Here is a 20861-nt window from a genome sequence, read left to right as displayed (position 1 = left end):
TAATCCATATAATAAAAAAATAACTATATACTGCAAGCTAAAGAAAAGAAAAAAATGTGCCTGGAGTTTTAAAGAATAATACTGTTGGGATCACACTTCCTAATAAGATAAAGACTATTATTTCCAAATTGTAATGACTAGGTTCACACATGTTAATTTAAAAAAATTATACTTTGGTTTATTGCAATATATGAATCTGGACCCACTGCCAAGAAAAAATTGCCAAAAAAGGGCATGTTTTGTCTTAAAACCACTGATAAGACTATGCACTAGATGGTACCTAAAGCCATGTTCACTGATAGCTTCCAGATGTTCCAAACACCTCCCACAATTCCTTACCATGCTGTGGAGAAGAGGAGAATTAAACATTAAGCTAGAGTAGTTTGCTGTGTTCCCAGATTTTATATATTTGTTGGATTATGGGTGTTTTATGCTTACTTTTATTATGTGTTTTAATCTGAATTGACAAAAATGGAAATTGGCTGCTGCTCAAAATTAGCTTGGATTGGGGTGGTTTATAAGACAACATTTCTAGTCACATTATTTTCGTTGTTTTTTTTAAATTCTATTTTAATGAGCACCACTTATTAACATATAAGAATTTAAATTATCCAAATAAATGCATATAACATGATATTCTATGGAATTTGGAAGTTATCTACTCTGTCCAAGTCCAAAGTTTCAATTATTTTGTACATTGTTTCATCAATTGCCTCTTCAGTGATATAAAGTTTAGAAGTGCTTGATAGAGAAATCCTTTGGCAAAAGTCTCTTAATTAACTCAAATACACAAAACTAAGATTGTTGCAAAGCTGTTGTTTCATTAATGAACTCTAAAGCCCAAGACCAATAAACAACCAGGCGATTAAAAGTCAAATATCTGCAAGCAAGCAACCAAGCTCAAAGAGCACTAAGGACTTCACAGTTCAACTCTGAGCTACAGATTTTCTCTTCTGTTGGAACCAGCAGTTACCAAACGTTCATTGAAACGGGTCTGTTTTACAGGTCTACAGGGAGCTTCCTATTTCTGGATTTAATGTAAAAAAGCAGCAACCCAAAAATAAATAAAAACCCAACATAACTATTTGTCAAGATTCCCCTTCTATCATTATAATGTACCTATCAAGTTGCAGAAACCAAACTAACACTGCATCACATTTTTTAGTGATTTCAGCAGTCATTCTGGATGTTCAATTAAATATTTATTTTATAAAGTCCTGGCTTCCCCATGGAAAAAAAAAACCCCTTGCAATTCACAGAACAGTAGCCTAGTTCTAGTTCATACAGAGGTCAGGTAATGTAAGCAACTGATGGATTCAAGAGCTTCTGAATGTGTTCTATTGTTTATATCATTGCCTATATCTTCCACAGTGGAGAAACTTGTTTCTAATTAAACAGCCATCCCACAAAAAGAGATGCAGAGGAGGGCAAAGATCCCTTTGGCTTTAATTTCCTACAGTTGAGAGTCCTAAAGGCTACTTATTTTTATAAAACTACAAAGCTTTTTGCTTTCTTTTGGCCAAATTATGATAACTGGAAATGAGATTATACTCTCTTTCCATAAAAGAAAGGAATTAAGATAAGGAAACTCGGAGGTTTCTATGTGCAAAACATATGCTTTATCACTGGACTATTGATATTATCTTCTACTGATTTCCTTATTGCTTAAATTGTATTAGTTGGATTGTTGCCTAAGCAGTTCTAAGAAATTTAGAAAGGCGAAGAGGAAAATGGGATGTGATTTCATTCAGCTAGTTTGTCTTTAAGACTAGCAAAATCCAGCATTGCCTTACCATCTCAGGATGTATTATAGTGCTCAAGGTAATTTTGTAATTCAAGTTGTTCCTGAATACTGCATTAGTTTTGGCCTAATATAACTTTAATCAGATCCAAACATCATGGCTACTGCTTAATGAAATGATGTCTTTAATGCTTCACTAACTCGGGAAGACTATGATACATTATTCACCAATAATTATAATGCTATGTTACATTAGCAAGTTCTAGAACCATAGATATAAATCTATAACAAGTATACCATTGGTGAAATCCTTCGAGGTTTGCCACTGGTTTGCTGTGCACGCATGCCTGGTACATGCCAAACACGCTCACAAGCGCAGTGTGTGCTTTTTCCACGGAAAAAGGAGGCCTGGGGGAGAAATTTGGGATATTCGATTGAGCTTGAAAAATGGGAAGAAATTTGGGGGAAAACCCTAAAACTAACAATGTCGGTTTCCTATAAGGAAAATACATATAAAATGCTGTATAGATGGCACCTCCCTCCAGCTAGATTATCGAAGATGATCCCGGGAACCTCCCTGGTTTGTTGGAAATGTAACGCCGCTATGGGAACTTATTTTCATATCTGGTGGACCTGTCCCCGAGTAAGAGAATATTGGACCAGAATTCAAAAATGGCTTTTAGAAATCATAGGATGTAGAATAAAATTGAACCCAGAAATGTTTTTACTAGGCAGGAAACCAGAGAACTTAAACAAATCTAATTGGTATCTCGCTCTCCACATCATCATTGCAGCCAGGATCTCGTTTGCGCAAGAATGGAAATCCAAAAATATCCCATCGGAGGCTATGTTAACCGCAAAGATCATGGACTGTGCAGAGACAGACAAGCTTACCGGACTTTTGCAAGATAGACAAGAATCGGAGCTATATATGAGTTGGGACTGGTGGTATGCTTGGCTGCAAAAAAGAAATCTTAAGAAGAATGTAAAATAATAATCTTAGTGTGACTGTGGGTAAATATTTATAGGAATATTGCATGGCAGTTGAGAATTCTTTCTTCTGGATAATCTTTTCTTTTTTTGATGATTTGGTTTAATGGAGATTTGTACTATTTCTAGGTGAAAATTGATGCTTTAAAACTCTATATGTATTATATCACTCTCTGCAATTCTATCCATATTGCTATATTTTTTTTCTGTAATTTTTAATAATTTTCAATAAAAATTATTTTTAAAAAAAGGAGGCTTAAGAAGACACGAAGAACAGCGAGGGGGGAACAACTGTGCCGTGCAATTTAGATTCGCTAGAAAACAATATTTCCTGCTTTCTAGCAATATATATTGTGCGGCACAGCTGATCATCAGAAATACCGGTTCGAATGAACCGGTAGCATTTTTTTTTACCACCAGTTCACCCAAACCGGTAGCTTTTATTACTACTGATTTGCCGAAACCGGTGCGAACCTGTAGCATTTCACCCCTGAAGTATATCCTTGTTCGGAAAAGTAATGTGTACACATATAGCAGGAAGAGTTATATGGACTTTCTCCATATAACTGTTTGAATAGAAGAGGTACATATATTGTACAGCATTATGCTCTTAGTATAGCTGTTTCAAACTTGTCCAAATATGTTGGTCTTTAATGTATGGCCAATATGAATTTTTGTCCACCTAACTGAGAATTTATTTATTTGGCTTTTATCCTGCCTTTATTACTTTATAATTACTTTATAAAGTAATTCAACATAATATTTCTTCTTCCTCTGCTTTTTCTGCTCAGCAACCCTGTGAGGTGGGTGGAACTAAGAGTGACCGGCCCAAGGACACACAGCTGCTTTTCATGTCTAAAGTGGGGTTAGAACTGTCTCCTGATTTTTAGGTCAGTACCTTAACCACTATACTAAAGTAGTAGGAAGAGACCCAAAGTCCTACATCCAGATTTCACTGTTATGGAGGTTGCTTTATGGCAATCAGCACTATTCTGTACCACACCTAGAATATTTAAAAAGAGGTATGAAAAATATAGGGAGGAGGATACAAATATAAATTGCTACTTAAAATCTGAGATTGATGGATCTGTAAATGCTTCAATATTATAAGCACTTTATTCCTTTGCCCCACCTGGCGGCTAATTGTATAATTCAGCAGGCCTCCTAAGAAGGAAGTGCCTTGCCTGAAAACGTGCCTAAGCATCTTGCCAAGTACAAATTCAAGATATGTCAACAACATAATGGCCCTGGAATGATATGAATCTTTTTGGAAAATTAAGTCTGACAATGTATAATTCAAGCAGGAAAATAATTCAAATGCAACCATATTGTGTTATGCACACTCAATCCTAGGGATGCTGACCAACTGTTAACAACTTTGAACCTAATTTGGGGTTTATTTGATCTCAGTATACCAACAGAGACACTGTTGGATTTGATTTTAGAAGAGCCCAACCACTGTTGAAAGACAAATAAAAAAAATATTCTCAGAAGTCAGGCAAACGTGCTGAGTTTCCAGTTTCTGAAGGACATATAGATTACTATGGGGGGCAGGGGGGCATTAACATGAAAACCAAGATATAGTATCACTTTTACATTTGATCTCACCAAGCACTTAAAATATCACAGATTTTCTTCATAGTACCTCTTTTTTCAACTTTGACTAAAGTAAACTCAAAGCTCTTACACATTAATGCTTTGAATAGAAAGGTCCAAGATAAATGCATATACCGTAGATTCTGTTCACCCAACATTCTGTTCAAGATTGAACACTGAGGCAACAGAGAAAGAAATGCTTCTATTATTTCTTCTAACACTCAATTCACCTATTGAATTAGTTGTAGCTTTCCTAATATGGCACTCAGACTCATTCATTCTTCTGTTCCTCTTCTAAAATATTTAGCTAGTCCTCATTTTGCATCAATTAGATACTCGATAATCGCCCTCTCAACTCCTAAATCTAAATCTTTCATAGAAATATTGAACAATATTTCTGTTCTATGGCATTTGAACAATATTTCATGCCGCCCTGAGTCTCCAGAGAAAGGCGGCATATAAATTGAACTAATAATAATAATAATTTCTGTAGTTTGGCATTTTAACTTAAACATGATGTGAATCCATTAATGTCTACTTTCTTTTTGCAGTCATTCAGCCAATTATTAATCCAACTAACAGATGTATAATCTAGTCCATACAGTGTACAATGTTATAAGTGAGAATATTTAGATATTTTTTTCATACATTTTGCTAAAATCAGAATACATTATGTGCATGACATTCCCTAAAACTATTGCACTAGTAATTCTTTTTAAAAGGAGATAAAAAGAGATAAGTAATAGGTTGCTCATTTATTTTTATTTGTCTAAGTGCAACAAATACTGTATGTTAGTTAACAATCTACTCAAGAACCTTGTTCAGTATAGACAGGAAGCTGACAGTTTTATAATTTCCCAGGTCCTCTTTTTTCACTTTTTGAGAAAGTGAATAAAGAAATACTTGGTCTCCTCCAAGGACTTCATCAGTTCTTATAGATTACAATTACTTGTTCTGCAATCATCTTCAGGAGTTCCTGCAGTACCCTAGTCTGTACTTCATCTGGCCCTGGAGCCTTGAATTCCTTAAAATAGGCTTTGATTGTCTTTGTCAATCCTGAGCTACAACTCTCTCCTTCCACTGATACAGTAATGGCCATTTATGTCCTTTCCCAGAAAAGACAGGTGTAAAGCACCAGAAAAGGGAGCAATATAAATTGCATAAATAAATAAGAATCTTGCTTTGACTTATAATCAGCAAACCACAAAGGTTTTTACAGCATGTTATTCCTGCTTAAAAGTGGGTCATAGAAGTCTGCACTGTGTTGAAAAACAGCCTCATGTGCTACCCCAATTAGGTTATCAAAACATAAATGTTTGTGTTAAGATATGTCAATTATGAAGTTCTGATGGTGTGTCCCCCCCCGCCCCGCAGTCATTTGACTGCATTTTGGCCACTCAGCACCCATCCCACAATTATTGCCGTTTGCAGCATCCCATGGTTACATGACCACAATTTATAACACTTTTGGCAAAAATGGGCATTTATTTCTGGTTTTCAACAAAAATGCCCCATTGCAAACAACAGGTTGCAGAACGACCACATGCAAAAAAGATCATAACATCAGGTCAATCAAATGATGACCTGCTTTATGACCATCATGACTTACATCTGTAATTGCCAGGCTCAGTTATGGTCATCAGTTGAGGACTACCTGGACAGTATGTTAGAATTATACTGGTACTGGAAATATAGTACCTAATTTAGAATTAGAAAGTATGTAGTGCTTTTAGATCGTACCAGTTATTCTTGATGTGGTGAAGCATGAAATAATCAGTAAAATTCCAAAGAATGGAGAAACAGTTGTCAATAAATAGTAAATGACCCAGAATGAAATGACTTGTGAAAAATAACTACATTTTATAAGACAAGCATTGTAAGCGAACAATCAATTTAGAGGATCATACCATTTGCCAAATAGTATGTCTTATTTTACAAAAAGTTACAAACACTTTGTGTATAATATCACACATGCATTGAATATTGATAATACTGGTATTACTTTTTCCACAGCTTAGCAATGGGATGGACAAAAAGCACTCTGAGATTATAGGATATGGGTAATTATTTTGCACCAAACTATTTTATTAAACCTTTGATTAATCTGTCAGACAAAAAGTAGACATGTATACCCTGCTTGTAGTTTGTTTCTGCTATATTTGATCCATACTACAGATTGTCTCATGTTGGATAACCACAAATCTTGTTTTCTGTTTCCTGCCCAGAAGTGATTGTCATTATTGAATCATTTGTATGTTAAAGTAGGTCAATTTTGTTTTCCTCTTCTCTCAAATCATCATTTCTAGACAGTTGTGTTTCTGGTTTTTCATAACAATCACAAATACGCAAAGATAATTTCAGCCTCAGTGTTGTTCATCATGAAAATAATTTTATGCTTTTGGAGATCCAGATTTTTCACTGCAGGGCAGCTCTGTATAGCTAATCCTTTCAAAATAAAGTAAGCATGAAAATGAAGACTCTACATAACAATCACAAGACAGCCAGATGGCATATTTCCAACTGGGAAACATTTGACCTTAAATATTGGAGACATGACAAAATGTTCTGTGTCTGTTATCAGAAGCTATAAACCAATTCTGGACAACCATTTGTAGAAAGTGATGTCAATATATATCATTCCAGTGAGACTATATAACCAGGAAATTACATAAAACGTGATATGAAATCAAAATGTATGTATTTTTTTATTTATTTGTCTATTTATTTTTCACTTCTCCCACAGATAGGTATTCTGGGTGGTATACAATAAAATGTTAAAATATAAAACAACATATATAAAAGTTAAAAATCTAAAAAAAAGTTAAGAGAAGGCAAGAGATTAAAATTAATTAAAAAGTGAAGGAGAGGTCTTTTCAGGAGACTAACCAACTTTTTCGGAAGGCTAGGAGAGTGGGGGCCTGCTTCATCTCCATGGGAAGAATATTCCATAGGGCAGGGGGAACAGCAGAGAAGGCTCTCTTCTAGACCCTATCAGTCGGAATTCTTTAAGTGACAAAATCTGTAACATACATTCCTTGCCTGACCAGGTAGGACAGGCTGATGCAAAGGAACAAAGACAGTTCGGTAGCTAGCCTGGCCTCATGCCATGTAAGGCTTTATAGGGCACAACCAACACCTTGAATTGGACCAAGAATCAAACCGACCTCCAATGCAGCTCACAGAGCAGAAGTGTTGTATGTGTGTGTCTGACTGCCTAAAATAGCCCACGCAGGCTGCATTTTGTACCAGCTGAAACTTCTGGATACTTTTCAGAGATAGCCCCATGTAGATTACATTGCAATAATCCAAATAGGAGATGACCACAATATAAGGGACTGAATGGAGAGCCTCCCTATCCAAGAAAGGGTGTAACTGGCACACAACAAAAAGGCTCTTCTAGCCACAGCTGTCACCTGCTCTTTGAGGAAGAATCATGAGCCCAGGAGGACCCCCACGTTTCACACTGGGTCTGTCTGGAGTAGTGCAGCCCCATCTAAAACCAAAGATGATAAATTCCTGGATACAGAGGGGACCATCCACAGCTACACTATTTTACCAGGATTCAGCTAAAGTCTGTTGTTCCCCATCCAGGCCCCCGCAGCCTCCAGGCACCACAAAAGGATGTCCACTGCATCACTCACTTCACCTGGCATGGAAATATATATTATCAGTGTATGGATGATACCTCATCTTGCAGTGATAGACGATCTCACTCAGCAATTTCATGTGATATTAGAAAGGAGCAGAGAGAGATTGGAGCCTTGTGGCACCCTAGAAAGCTAGGGTCTAGACTCTAGAGCTGGACTCCCTATCAACACTGATTGGGACTGACCTCAGAGGGAAGAAGTGAACTATTCACTCCCAACTCTTTCCAAAAGGAAGACGTATATTTCTTCCCAAAAGGATACTATGGTTGATGGTATCAAAAGCTGCTGTGAGGTCAAGAAGTTCAAGGATGGATGCACCACCCCTATCCGACCAGAGATAATCCATGGATGCAACCAATGCCATTTTGGTACTACAGGATCAAACCGTTCCCAGATAACTGGGTAAGTCTGCTTCCTTGGCATCTCCAAAGGACTTGTATCACATTTGGTATCCAACTGGGAATGAATGAAAATTCCTCTTCATGATCCTATAGATAGGCCTCTTGGTCAACTTGGGGATGGGGGCAGGATCTGTTCAGCACTCACTCATAGCACAGATGGAGTCCTTGACTTACCACTGTTATAAATCAAGGACTATAACTACAAGTAATCCTTGACTAAACTGTTTGTTTAACAATGATTCAAAGTAACAAGGGCCTTGGAAAAAGTGATTTACGACCTGTCCGAAGTTTTGACCATTGCATTGACCCCACAGCCACTTATTTGCAATTTGTGTACTTGGCAAATGGCTAACATTTACAATGGGTTGCAGTGTGTAGTGGTCAACAATCACAATTTGCAACTTTCCCAGCTGATCCCCAAACAGCGATGTCGATTGGGAAAGCTAGATTTGCTTAATGACTGGGGTAAAAATGGCAATTAAAATGGTCATAAAATCATGTCTGGTCATGTGATGTCTTGCATACTAACTACATCAGGTAGTCTAACAAAGGAATATCCCATATTTGCTCAGCTTTATATTGTCAGAAAGTGCCTTTGGATTTTTTTTCCTGCATTGCGGGTATGTGATTAACATTCTGGAACTCAATCATGGTAGACCTACCCACAATGGAGAAGTCAATGTGGTGGGCAGGACCATGGATTGAAGTCCTGTCCTTTCATATGTGCACATGAACCCGGGTTATCAGATGATTTGCTGGGGCATTTTTATTCTCTTTCAATACAGTTGAATCCATTTAAATTTAATGGATAGATAGTATGTTTCATGGGAATTTTGAACTTCTTTAGCAGCTGCTTTTAATTTTAAGTTAATTTAATTAATTGTAAACAATTTATTTTAATTAATGCTTATGCATTTTACTGTTTCATTAAAATGTCTATCTATGCCTTTAACATTAAGCTGACTTGGAAAAGCCTGTTTTTTAAGGCATAGAAATGAATAAGGCAAATACCTCTCTCCATAAAGCAATATAAAGACAAAAAGCCAATACAATCCTAGGATTCATTAACAGTGGGATAGACTCATGATCACGTGAAATATTATTACTACATTACAAAGCCTTAGTATGCCCACACTTAGAATACTGCATCCGGTTTGGTGACCACAATATAAAAAAGATGTTGAGACTCTGGAAAGAGTATGGAGGAGAGCAACAAAGTTGATTAAGGGGCTTGAAGCTAAAACATATGAAGAACAGTTGCAAGAATTGGATAGGTCTAGTGTAGTGAAAAGAAGGACTAGGGGAGATATGACAGCAGTGTTCCAATATTTGAGGGGCTGCCACAAGATGAGGTGGGCGAACTATTTTCCAAAGCATCAGAAGGCCAGACAAGAAGTAATGGATGGAAACCAATCAAGGACAGAAGCAACCTAGAACTGAGGAGAAATTTCCTAATTGTGAGACCAACCAACCAGTGGCATGGTTTGATTTCAGAAGTTGTGGGTGCTAGAGGCTTTCAGGAAGAGATGGACAGCCATTTGTTTTAAATGGTAGAGACTCTCGTGCTCCAGTAGGGGGTTGGACTAGATGACCTCCAAGGTCCCTTCCAACTGTTATTCTATATATTATTCTCCTGCCATTTCATAAACACAGCCAAGGATCTGGCACATAGACAGTCTACATCCCACCCCCCCAGGAAACTTAAGAGGACTTTACTAGCAGTCTCCCATGAGCTGTAGCCCCACGTAGCTACAACACTGTGTTCGCCCACAATAGATGCAAGGATTGTTTATGCACAAAATTGGAAAGCCGAGAAAATACTTTTGGAAGAAGAAGTAATAAGAAAAATCTTAAGATTGTACAGAAATGAATAGATTAACTTTGATGATTAAGGATAGAGAAGACTCAGAATATTTTAAAATATGGAATGATTTTTATTATTAGTTTGGAGAAGAGATACAAATGATTAATTTTATAAGTATGTATGTGATGAGTAGAATATTATGTTAGTGATGAATTGATATTATGGACTGGATCAAAGGATCAAGAGAAGAAATGACCACTATACAGAATAAGAAGGAACTTTGGAAGATAACAGTGAGATGTCACAGGGAAGAGATAACTGATGTATTATAAATGTTTGTTTAAAAAATAAAAAACCTTTTTTAAAAAAAAAAAAAGATACAAAATTAAAGTGAACCGCTTCGAACTCAATTGCAGAAAATATGACTTCAGCAACAGAGTGGTCAGTGCCTGGAATGCAGTACCTGACTGTAGTTCAGTGTTTCTCAACCTTGGTAGCTTGAAGATGGGTGGACTTCAACTCCCAGAATCCCCCCAGCCAGCGCTGCTGGTGGGGGTTTCTAGGAGTTGAAGTCCACCCATCTTCAAGCTACCAAGGTTGAGAAGCACTGCTGTAGTTTCCTCCCCAAACCCCCAAAACTTTAACCTTAGACTGTCTACTGTTGACCTCACCCCATTCCTAAGAGGTCTGTAAGGGGCCTGCATAAGAGCACCAGCGTGCCTACTGTCCCTGTCCTAATGTTGCCTCTATTTGTATCTATGTTATGTATTCAATTCATGCTTATACTCATATATATATATATATATATTACCTAATGTGTTCTTGACAAATAAATAAAATTAATTAATTAAAAATGCCCCGGGAAAGGACGGGGATTATGGGGCATTAGAGAACCGCGTCTTCTCCCCGCCCACCAAACCTAAGACTGTACCCGGAGCTTCACCTCTTTATTGCGGCTTCCCGGTTGCCTAGCAACTGGAGGCCTCGGTTCCTTGCCTGCTCCGGCCGGCGACGCGGTAACAAAAACCGGAAAGGCAGGAATGCTGCTGCTGCCGCTGCTGCCGCCACAGCCGGTGCCGCCGCCCTCTGGGTGCCGGCCGCCGCGGGGGATCATGAGCGTCTCGGGTAGCTTCCGTCTCCCCCAGTTCTGCAGAGACGAGGGATTTGGGTGTCGGTTCGCCCCTCGTCCTCCGTTGCCTTTCGCCCTCGGGAGCGGGGCGCAAGGGCCGCTATGAGTAGCAGCCAGCAACGCTCCCACCTCGAGCAACGCGGTGCGTGAGGGAGCCCGGCGGGGTGCGGGACGTGGGGGAGGGTAGCTGAAAGAAAAGGGAAACTCGGCAAAAGGGTTTGTTTGGAGTGTTACCTGGCACAGGGGTATAACAATGCTAGCTTACCTTACAAGGTGTTTTTTTAAAAAAATAATAATAATAAAAAGAATGGATTATTTGGACTTTATCACAAAATGGCACGCGCCTATGAATACACATGGAGAAGTCACATGGGGCTCAGACCCAGGTAGGCAACCTCCGAACCTCCTTTTTTGCTGCCCATCTGACCTTGTTTGGATGGCGGAGTTTATATAGGAACATTTTGAGGCGCGAACCTTGCAGGTTTTGGTTAACAAAAGGGTATGTTGAGTTGAGCTGGAACCCTAACGACGCCGGGGTGTGCTGTATCCATGTTGCTGAAGACACAGGTGTTTCCTTTTGTCCCATTTTTATAGAAAAAGAATGTTGGACAGGATTAAAAACTACGGAAACATAAAGAGAACATTGGAAGGGAAAAGAGATAAAAACGATGAAAAAGTGAAAAGGAAGCGGGAAAAAATGAGAATATTTAAAGAAGCCACTTCCAATCTTCTTTGCAACACTTGCAAACATAGTTATTACCATTTCCACTCTCCCAAATGATGTAACATGGTTCCATTCTTCCCATAAACCACCCTTTTTAATCAGTAAATTCCCATATCATAATTTTTATCCATTTTTGGCAAAAAAAATCTATAGGTTTCCAGTCTTTTATACAATTCCTTCCTAAAATAGCCATTTCAGTAAATAAATTGCTTTCTAACCTCATATTTTTTTTATAGTCTCCTGTCTAAGGACTAATTAGGTCTGATCTTCTAAATACCAAAGAAAAACAAAACAAAATTCTTGCCCTTACTTATTGGTGGCATCATCTCACTTACCAGTAATTGCAGCCCTCAGGCCCTTCCAAATGCTAAGTATAGTCCACTTTGGATAGTGAGCCGAGCAGCATATAAATTTAATAAATAAGAATAAGTAAGTGAAAATGTGTTTGATGGTTTGGAATGTGTAAGTCCAGCTATTATGATATGTAAACCATACCTTTACCAAGGTGAGTCTAGTCATTTCAAGAAGCTGTAGTTAAAACAAACGATGGAGTAGAATAGTGTTTGAAGCCAAAGTTACAATTTTCACTGAACTAAGTAAGATTGATACTCAAAATACAGCATGCAGGTACTTCTCAAGACTATTTTTTTAGTTTAAATTACAGTAGCACTGAAAACAGTGATTTACGACCATTTTTCACATGACCATTGCACCATATCATATTGTCAAAATTCAGGCACTCAGCAACTGGTAGTATGTATTTATGATGTTGCAATGTTCCAGGGTCATGTGACCACTTTTGCGACCTATTGGCAAGCAAAGTCAATGGAGAAGCCAGATTCACTTAATTGTGTTAACTAACTTAACAATTGGGTTGATTCGCTTAACAACTGTGGCAAGAAAGGTTGTAAAATGGAGCAAAACTCACTTAACAACTGTTTTGCTTAGCAACAAAAATGTTGAACTCAGTTATGGTCAAGGAGTACTGTATTGGAGTGTAGCCTAAAAATGCCAGATGTTAAAAAAAAAAGGCACGATTAGCTGCAGAAAATAATGTACTACTGATGCTTAAGCATACTTTTTACTGTATTCACTTTATTTTACATAAAATTAACGCAAAAACAAATTTCATTTTACCAGAATGAAGCTTGACAGAAATGAAGCATTACAAAATCAGACTGGAACTAACAAAACTGATTTAGTGAAGTATAACAGTAATGTAAAAAGTGGGAGTACCAATTATTTGTAAGGGACAAATGGTAATAGGAATAATAGTACTGCAAATGTTTATAATTGTTATGTTGTATAACAATATGTATAAAAATGTGTCATTTAGAAACAATGTTTATCATAATATTTGAGAATGCATACAGTAAAACTGAATAATGGAAGATTCACAACATATAAAAAATAACATTCTTTTAAAGAATTTTCTGCCAAAAAAATGTACAAATTTAAAAGAGAATTTGGAAGGAGGATCACCACTACTTATACTAGTGTTTCTCAACCTTGGCAATTTAAGATACAAAGACTTCAATTCCCAGAATTCCCTAGCTAACATGGTGTTTTGGTTGGTCATTGTGAGAATAGAATGCCAGAATAAATGGGACTTGGATCTGTTCCTACTGGGTTTTTCTTAACAGCTTTTTTCCCCAATAGATAAATTTAAAAACTTTAGACTATAGTGACTGACCATGGAGCTAAAAAAGCTATTGTCTAAAGTTAATAGAGTATGACTTTCTAGTTGAAATAACTGAGCAAGAATGTGGATGGTGTGATTTTGCAAATCAAGATTGGGAAGCTTGAAATGTGGTTTGAGAAAATTATTGATTTGGAAAATTTGAATGATAGCCTTGGTTGGAACACAAAATCAGAAAGTTAGAAATTTAGCCTTCTTTTCAATTGATTAATTGCTTTATTTTGAACATTGTGAGGAAATGCTGCAATAGCAAGGTAATCATTCAAAAGATTGGTTAACTGTACAGGCAGAAGTACTATGTATTGGTACGATCCATCTATGTATATACTCCTAAAACTTTAAACAGTTGCTAAACAAGTGGTTCATAAGTCAAAGACATAGAATCTCTGTATATTAGAATCCCTGTCATTGTTGAAAGTGTTCAGAAACCTGCTAAGGAAATACTGTAGCTCTGAAATGACCGAACAACGCACAGATTGTCTAGCTAACCTATATAACCAGGTATAGTTCTGGTAGCTCCATAATTAACTATCCTCATATTTCAGTGCAGCTTTAAACAACCTGCTTGTTCTAATAAACATTAAACCTAGTAACTTTTGAATTGGACTAATAAGGCTGCTGGATCTGAAGTCTGCAATTTTTGTTTCTCATGATCAAGGATTCTGCTTTGCATTTTACATGATTTACCTAGCATTAGAGACTGAAGAAAAATCTCATTAAGCCACACCGTTCAAAGAATAGCCTTAAGATATGGCAATTGGGATCCACTGTAAACCTGTCTTTGCTAGGAGAGTGTAATCTTTTTTTCACAGCTGCCAATCCCAAGACAAAGTAGTAAAGCTGCCTTCCAAAAGTACCAAGCATTTAAGTACGTATTTTTATTCTTTAGCATTGAATGCATTCCAGTTGGAAAATTGTAAAATGCTGTGCAAGTTATATAAAATGCCAGAACCAAGGTCTGATTTAGTCTCTTCTTCAGCAATTTTATTTTATTAGTCCTTTTATACTAGGAATTTATAATAGAATTATATATATTTAAAATTATTAAGCATTACATCCCTTATGGGTATTTGTCTCAGTTTTCTACACATAGTTCTCAATTTACAAACACATTTGAGCCCCAAATTTCCATTGCTAAGCAAAATAGTTGTTAAGTGAGTTTTACCCCATTTTAATTTGCTGTTAAGTGAATGAATCCAATTCTTAAGTTAGTAACATGGTTGTTAAGTGAATCTGATTTCCCCACTGACTTTGCTTGTCAGAAGATCGCAAAAGGTGAACACATGACCCCAGGATACTGCAACTGTCATAAATACATGCTAGTTGCCAAGCAGCCAAATTTTGATTACGTGACCATAAGATGCTGCAACTGTTCTGTGAAAAACAGTCGGAAGTCACTTTTTTCAGTGCCATTGTTCTGAAAATGGTCACTAAACAAATAGTTGTAAGTTGAGAAGTACCTTACACAGTATTTTATTTGGATAATTAATTTAATAGTAAAAATATATACTATATTATTGGGGAGAAAAGAAAATATTTATATAATTCAATAAAATAACTAGTTCATACAGAAATGAATAAATCTCATACATTACACACATTCACACACACTCTGTCTCCTCCACACATACATGCCAGTACTTATAACTCATTCTAAGGACTCAATCATGGGGTGTCCTGCTTTATGACTGCATTGTTTAGCGATGGAAATTACAGTCCCAATTGCTATCATTAAATGAGGATTATTTGTATTATCTGATAAACAATTTTGTTAAATACATCATTGTCAGTTTGGAAACTATGACTTCATTTTTCTAGTATAATAATGTAGTAATGTAACCAAAACACCAATACCAAAATCTCATATCCTCCTGTTATTTATATTGTGTTCAAGGCTCCTTTTAGAATGAAACCACTGATAAACAATCTTACAAATTACAATCCATTAATAATTTACTGATGTTTTCAACAGTTGTTTGGATTTATTCTGCAGTGGATGTTGAGATGCATGACAAGTTGAAGAATCCTCCAGTACAAGGATTTGTCTAAAAGCTTGGTAGAAAATCTTTAATTAAAGGTAGTCCTCTGGGTATGACAGCAATTGGGATTGAGAAGTCTATGGCTAAACAATGCAGTCATAAAGCATGATATGACATGACAGCATTGTTTAGTGATAGTAATTCCAGCAGTCTCTGTTATTGTTGTTAAATGAAGATCATACAAGTTGTTAAGTGAAAACCTTACGCTATTGTGACTTCCAATTTCCTGTTGGCTTCCCCATAGACTTTGCTTGTGGGAAGCCAGCAGGCAATGTGATCTGTCCCTGTCCCCACACACACACAACACAGCCAGCCGAGGGTTAAGGAAACACTTTGGAACGCACCCAGTTCTTATCTCCCTCTTGGCAGCGATAGACACACCGTCTGCCAAGGGACTTTATTTTCACAAACAGACAGATAAGGTACGAACGTTCAAGAAAGTCCAAACAGAAATAATATTCCTCCCAGCAGTTCCGGACAAGGCTTTAGTGACTGTCCAAGGTTTACTTTGTTCGTCACAAGGATCCTTTGACCACTACCCTCTATTATATAGTCTCTGGGGTGTGGTCCAGTGACTCAGTTCTAATCCCTAGCACGCCTCCTAAGCTGCTGCAAACGTTTATCACGCCTTCGGAGGCGTGCGTCCAGGAATGATGTTTCATTATCACTTTGATTCGAATCAGCTGTCTCCTCTCCCTCGACCGGCACTTGAGACAATGCCAGAGGGGAGGGGCCTGGAGAGGGAGGCCTGGCTGACTCCTCTTCCTCATGCTCGGAGCTTTCTTCCTCCGATGGGACAGGCTCAGAGGGCGGGGCCACAACACAATGTCAGAAAGCACAACCTCATGACCAAAGCTTGCTGCCATGTGAGTTGGGCAAAGTACCTAGATCACAACCTTATTTATTTGTTTGTTTGTTTATCAAATTTCTATACCGCCCTACTCCCGGGGGACTCAGGGCGGTGAACAGCCAAGATAAAATACAGATAATACAAACATTAAAAATCCATTAAAATTATTAAATATTTTGACCAAAAACAAATTTAAAACACCCAATTTGTAAAACAGATTAAACGATTTAAAAATTTGAAAGGGAGAGTTAGGCCAGGCCAGCCTGCTGAAATAAAAATGTTTTGAGAGCATGACGAAACGTGCGCAGATCCGGGATCCTCCGTATCTCCAGGGGGAGCTCGTTCCAGATGGTAGTGCCCCCACAGAGAAGGCTCTCCCCCTGGGGGCTGCCAGTCGACACTGTTTGGCCGACGGCACCCTGAGAAGCCCCTCTTATGACCACAGGGAGAATGTGATAGCCGAAATTCTGAGGACTCATCATAAGTCCCCTTCATTCAGCACTGTCATAACTTGATTAGTCACTGATTGAATGATCGTAACCTACCTGTATTACAAAATGCAGTGCATACATCTCGCCAACTAACTGGAGACATGAGCTTGGCTGAACTTTTTATTTGTTATCTGAGGTTCTTTTTTTGTGTCCCTTGACACTTTATGTTCAGCACAGACTGACCAACCTTATCTGAGTATTGACGTGGAATGTCCTCCCTAAAAAAGTACACATAGTGCCAGTTATGATACCTTTGTTGATTTCAGGAAAACAATTATTTTTATGGCCCAGATATTTCAACATGTTTTATTGCTAGTTTAGTATTTTATTTCCTCAAAAGGTTTGGGGCTAGGGTTGATGTGAATAGTAATACCCTTTATCCAGGGAGCATCAGAGCTGGGAAAGTTATGTTAGTGCCTTGCAAGAAAGCTTAAATGAGATATTCTGGGGTTTCTGTGTTTTTACTGATTTTGATTATTTTGTCTTGTGTGGAATCTAGATATAGGCATAAATATATAAAATATTTCAGTAAATATGGATTTGTTAAACAATTTAGATCTATTTTATAAATAGGCTAAATCAGTGATGGCTAACCCTTTTCTCTTTGGGTGCCAAAAGCGCACATATGTGCTGGCACCCATAATGGAATGTGCCCTTGCACATACTTATGTGACCCCCCATGCGACCCCCACACGTACACAAAAGGAGTAGGATTCAAAAATGTTAGCAACCTGCACCACGGTGTGGGGGGGTGTTTTCATCCTCCCCAGGCTCCAGCGGCTTTCCTCAAGCCTCCAGGAGGGTGAAAATGGCCTACCCCGGGCTCTGGAGATACTCCGGAGGCTGAAAATTTTGGAAACTTCCGGGAAGTCTGTTTTTCGCCCTCCCCAGCCTCTGGATGCTTTTTCCAAGCCTCTGGGAGTGTGAAAACGCCCTCCTTCAGGTTCCGGAGGCCCTCCAGAGGCTGGAAACAGGCCTGTTTCTGTACTTCTGAAACGCTCGCGCCGCTCCCCCCGCGCATGCGTGCATGTCTCCCACATACGTCCTGCCCCTGCGCATCCCGAAAATCAGCTGGCTAGCGGAGGCATGCGCGTGCATGCACAGTGGACGCCTCGCATACCCGCAGAGAGGGCTCTGTGTGCCAGCTGTGGAATGCGTGCCATAGGTTCACCATCACAGGGCTAAATGCTTTAAATTGTTTCTACAGTACTTGCAACTTTATTAGTTAATGTTCTGTATCAGTGATGGCTAACCTTTTCTGGACCGAATGCCCAAAGTGTGCATGCACATGAATGTGCGTGTGCCTGAACCCCCAAAATGAATTCACGCACGGCCCCATGTGCAGACTCGCCACATGCGCCCTACCCCGTGCATGCGCACATGGCCCTTGTGCATGCAGTCTGCTCGCCACATGCACCCCGTCCCCTGTGCATGCATGCACAGCTCCCCTGCATGCGCTCCACCCCCTGCACATGCACGAAGAGCAGCTGGCCAGCGGGAGGCACGCGCACATATGCGGCGGAGCTGAATTGGGGTGATGGCTCACGTGCCGACAAAGGGGGCGCTGCCATAGATTCGCCATCACGGTTCTATGTTATTATTATATTTACTTTGGGATGCCAATACTACAGAAAGTGTTTTGTTATTAAACAAAATTATAACTGTCATTTGATAAAATATCTCTTTCCCCCTTTGCTTAACTATGTAAGAATTTGATTTGAATTATTTGCCTAAAAAAGAAGGGAAAAATTATAACTATGTTTAATACAAATACTTTTTTCATTATTCTATAAAATATTTACTTTTTTCCCCAATACGGATTTTTTTTTTTTAAAAAAAGTAGTGATTTTTTTACATTTTCAAATGAAAACAAAATATTTCATTGCAGATTTACAGGTAGATAATGGCAAACTCCCGAAGATCTCTCGTTTTCCAAAATGGTAAGTATTTTAAACCAGGATCAATTAAATTCTTTTTTTAAATCTTAAAATGGTTTATTGTTATAGAAAACATGATACTTTTAGTCTACTCTAATCTAACATTTCCAGATAAATATATTTGTAGCTCTTAGCTGAGGCAGACAGTACACTGTTTTTTAAAATAAGGGAGTGGGATAAAAAGAGGGACTCAAAGATAAGTGGTATGAGAGCATGAAATTCTCCTAAATTACTATTTGCTACATCTGATCAAGAAATACACTGCAAACTAGTACTTGGTAGAAAATATATGTGAAAGCTGTAGAAACGATACACAAATGCCATGATGAGTCTATACCTACAAAGATCATATTCCATATGACACTCAGAAGCAAAAGTTGGATTGTGAAGAAGCAGAATTGAATACTTTGGGCACTTTTTGAAACTTTGCTGTTAGAGAAGACTCCTGAGAATACCATGAATAGCCAAGAAAACAAACCAATGGATCATGGAGCAAAATCCAGCCAGAATTCCCACTCAAGGCACAGATGCCCTGGCTAAAATTACCCCACTCTGAACACAGCATGCACAGACCTAACTCTCTGGAGAAGCTCTAATGCTGGAAAAAGTGAAAGAAAGAAGACCAGAAAGAAAGAATGACTAGCAGCAAGATAGACTTAGTTACAGCAGCAATGAGGTCATTGTTGGAAGATCTGAAAGATTGTCATGGAGGAAATCTGTTTATGTGATCCCAAAGAGTTAACAACAGCTTGATGGCACAGACAATAATCAATCAATGTCTAAACCAAAATAATAATGGGTAGAAATTATTAGCAAAGTATTTTTCTATTGAATGTAGTCATGAGGTTATAATTGTGGCATATTTTTCTTGGATGATGATTTTGAGAAAGACATGTTATTTTTTATCTTTTTTTATGGCACGTTGGAATTTATTATAATTATTCTTAATAAAACATATTTTGCTAGATAAGTACATTTGGGATACACCATTTGCTATTTTAGGTTAGAGAGAAATGGAACAAACTGAAATACCTATTTGGAAACGTTAAAACTGAAACGTGTATAAAAGAATCGATAGCTAAGACAGTGATAGCAATGGTAGTATAAGATCTGTTTCTTTAATAAATCAAACTTCTGCTTTTGGAAGATTATTTCTTGCCTAAGACCCTTGATTTCTAAAGAGAGTCATTCAATTTCCTTAATAAATTAATAAAAAAATAGTAATGAAATCTCTGAAAGCTAGTTTCCCTACTCTTACTATATGCATGAAAGGTTCTTTGTATGGACTACATACAAGATCACATACAAAGTGCAAGAACACTACCCTTGAAGATTTTCCACACTCCTTTAATATACCATGGCTGATGTTTAGGAGTTTTACATAAAACTATTGATATAGAAACAGATTCCTAAAAGTATAACGTTTAAAACTACCCATGATAGTGTATAGAACCTGTCAGTTAACTGAACCAATATTGCTTAGGGATGATCAGTTAAGGAAGTTTCTATAACTTGGTTTCTTCAGATCTATTGGCAAGTATTTCATCCTCCACTGGCCCTGTTTGTCTTGGAATTCCAGAAGTTGTATTCCCACCTATAAGAAAGGGCCTTGGTTACCCCCCAAAAAAGGAAGGTGTTTTTGAAATTGTAACCAGATTCTTTAGTGACTTGTTTATCGGAAATATATTTGTGCTTTATAACATTTGAAAAACATTACTTATTTGTTGTTTTTACATATGCCCTTGATGTTCCATTTTTCTGTCTGAAATAGGAAACATGCCACTTTACAGCCAATCCCAAAAGAAAGAAAATT

This window comes from Pituophis catenifer, unplaced genomic scaffold (genome assembly GCF_029215685.1).
Source record: "Pituophis catenifer annectens isolate HBS135680 unplaced genomic scaffold, rPitCat1.0.hap2 SCAF_3, whole genome shotgun sequence".
Lineage (NCBI taxonomy): Eukaryota > Metazoa > Chordata > Lepidosauria > Squamata > Colubridae > Pituophis > Pituophis catenifer.
Note: the sequence above shows the minus strand (reverse complement) of the source record.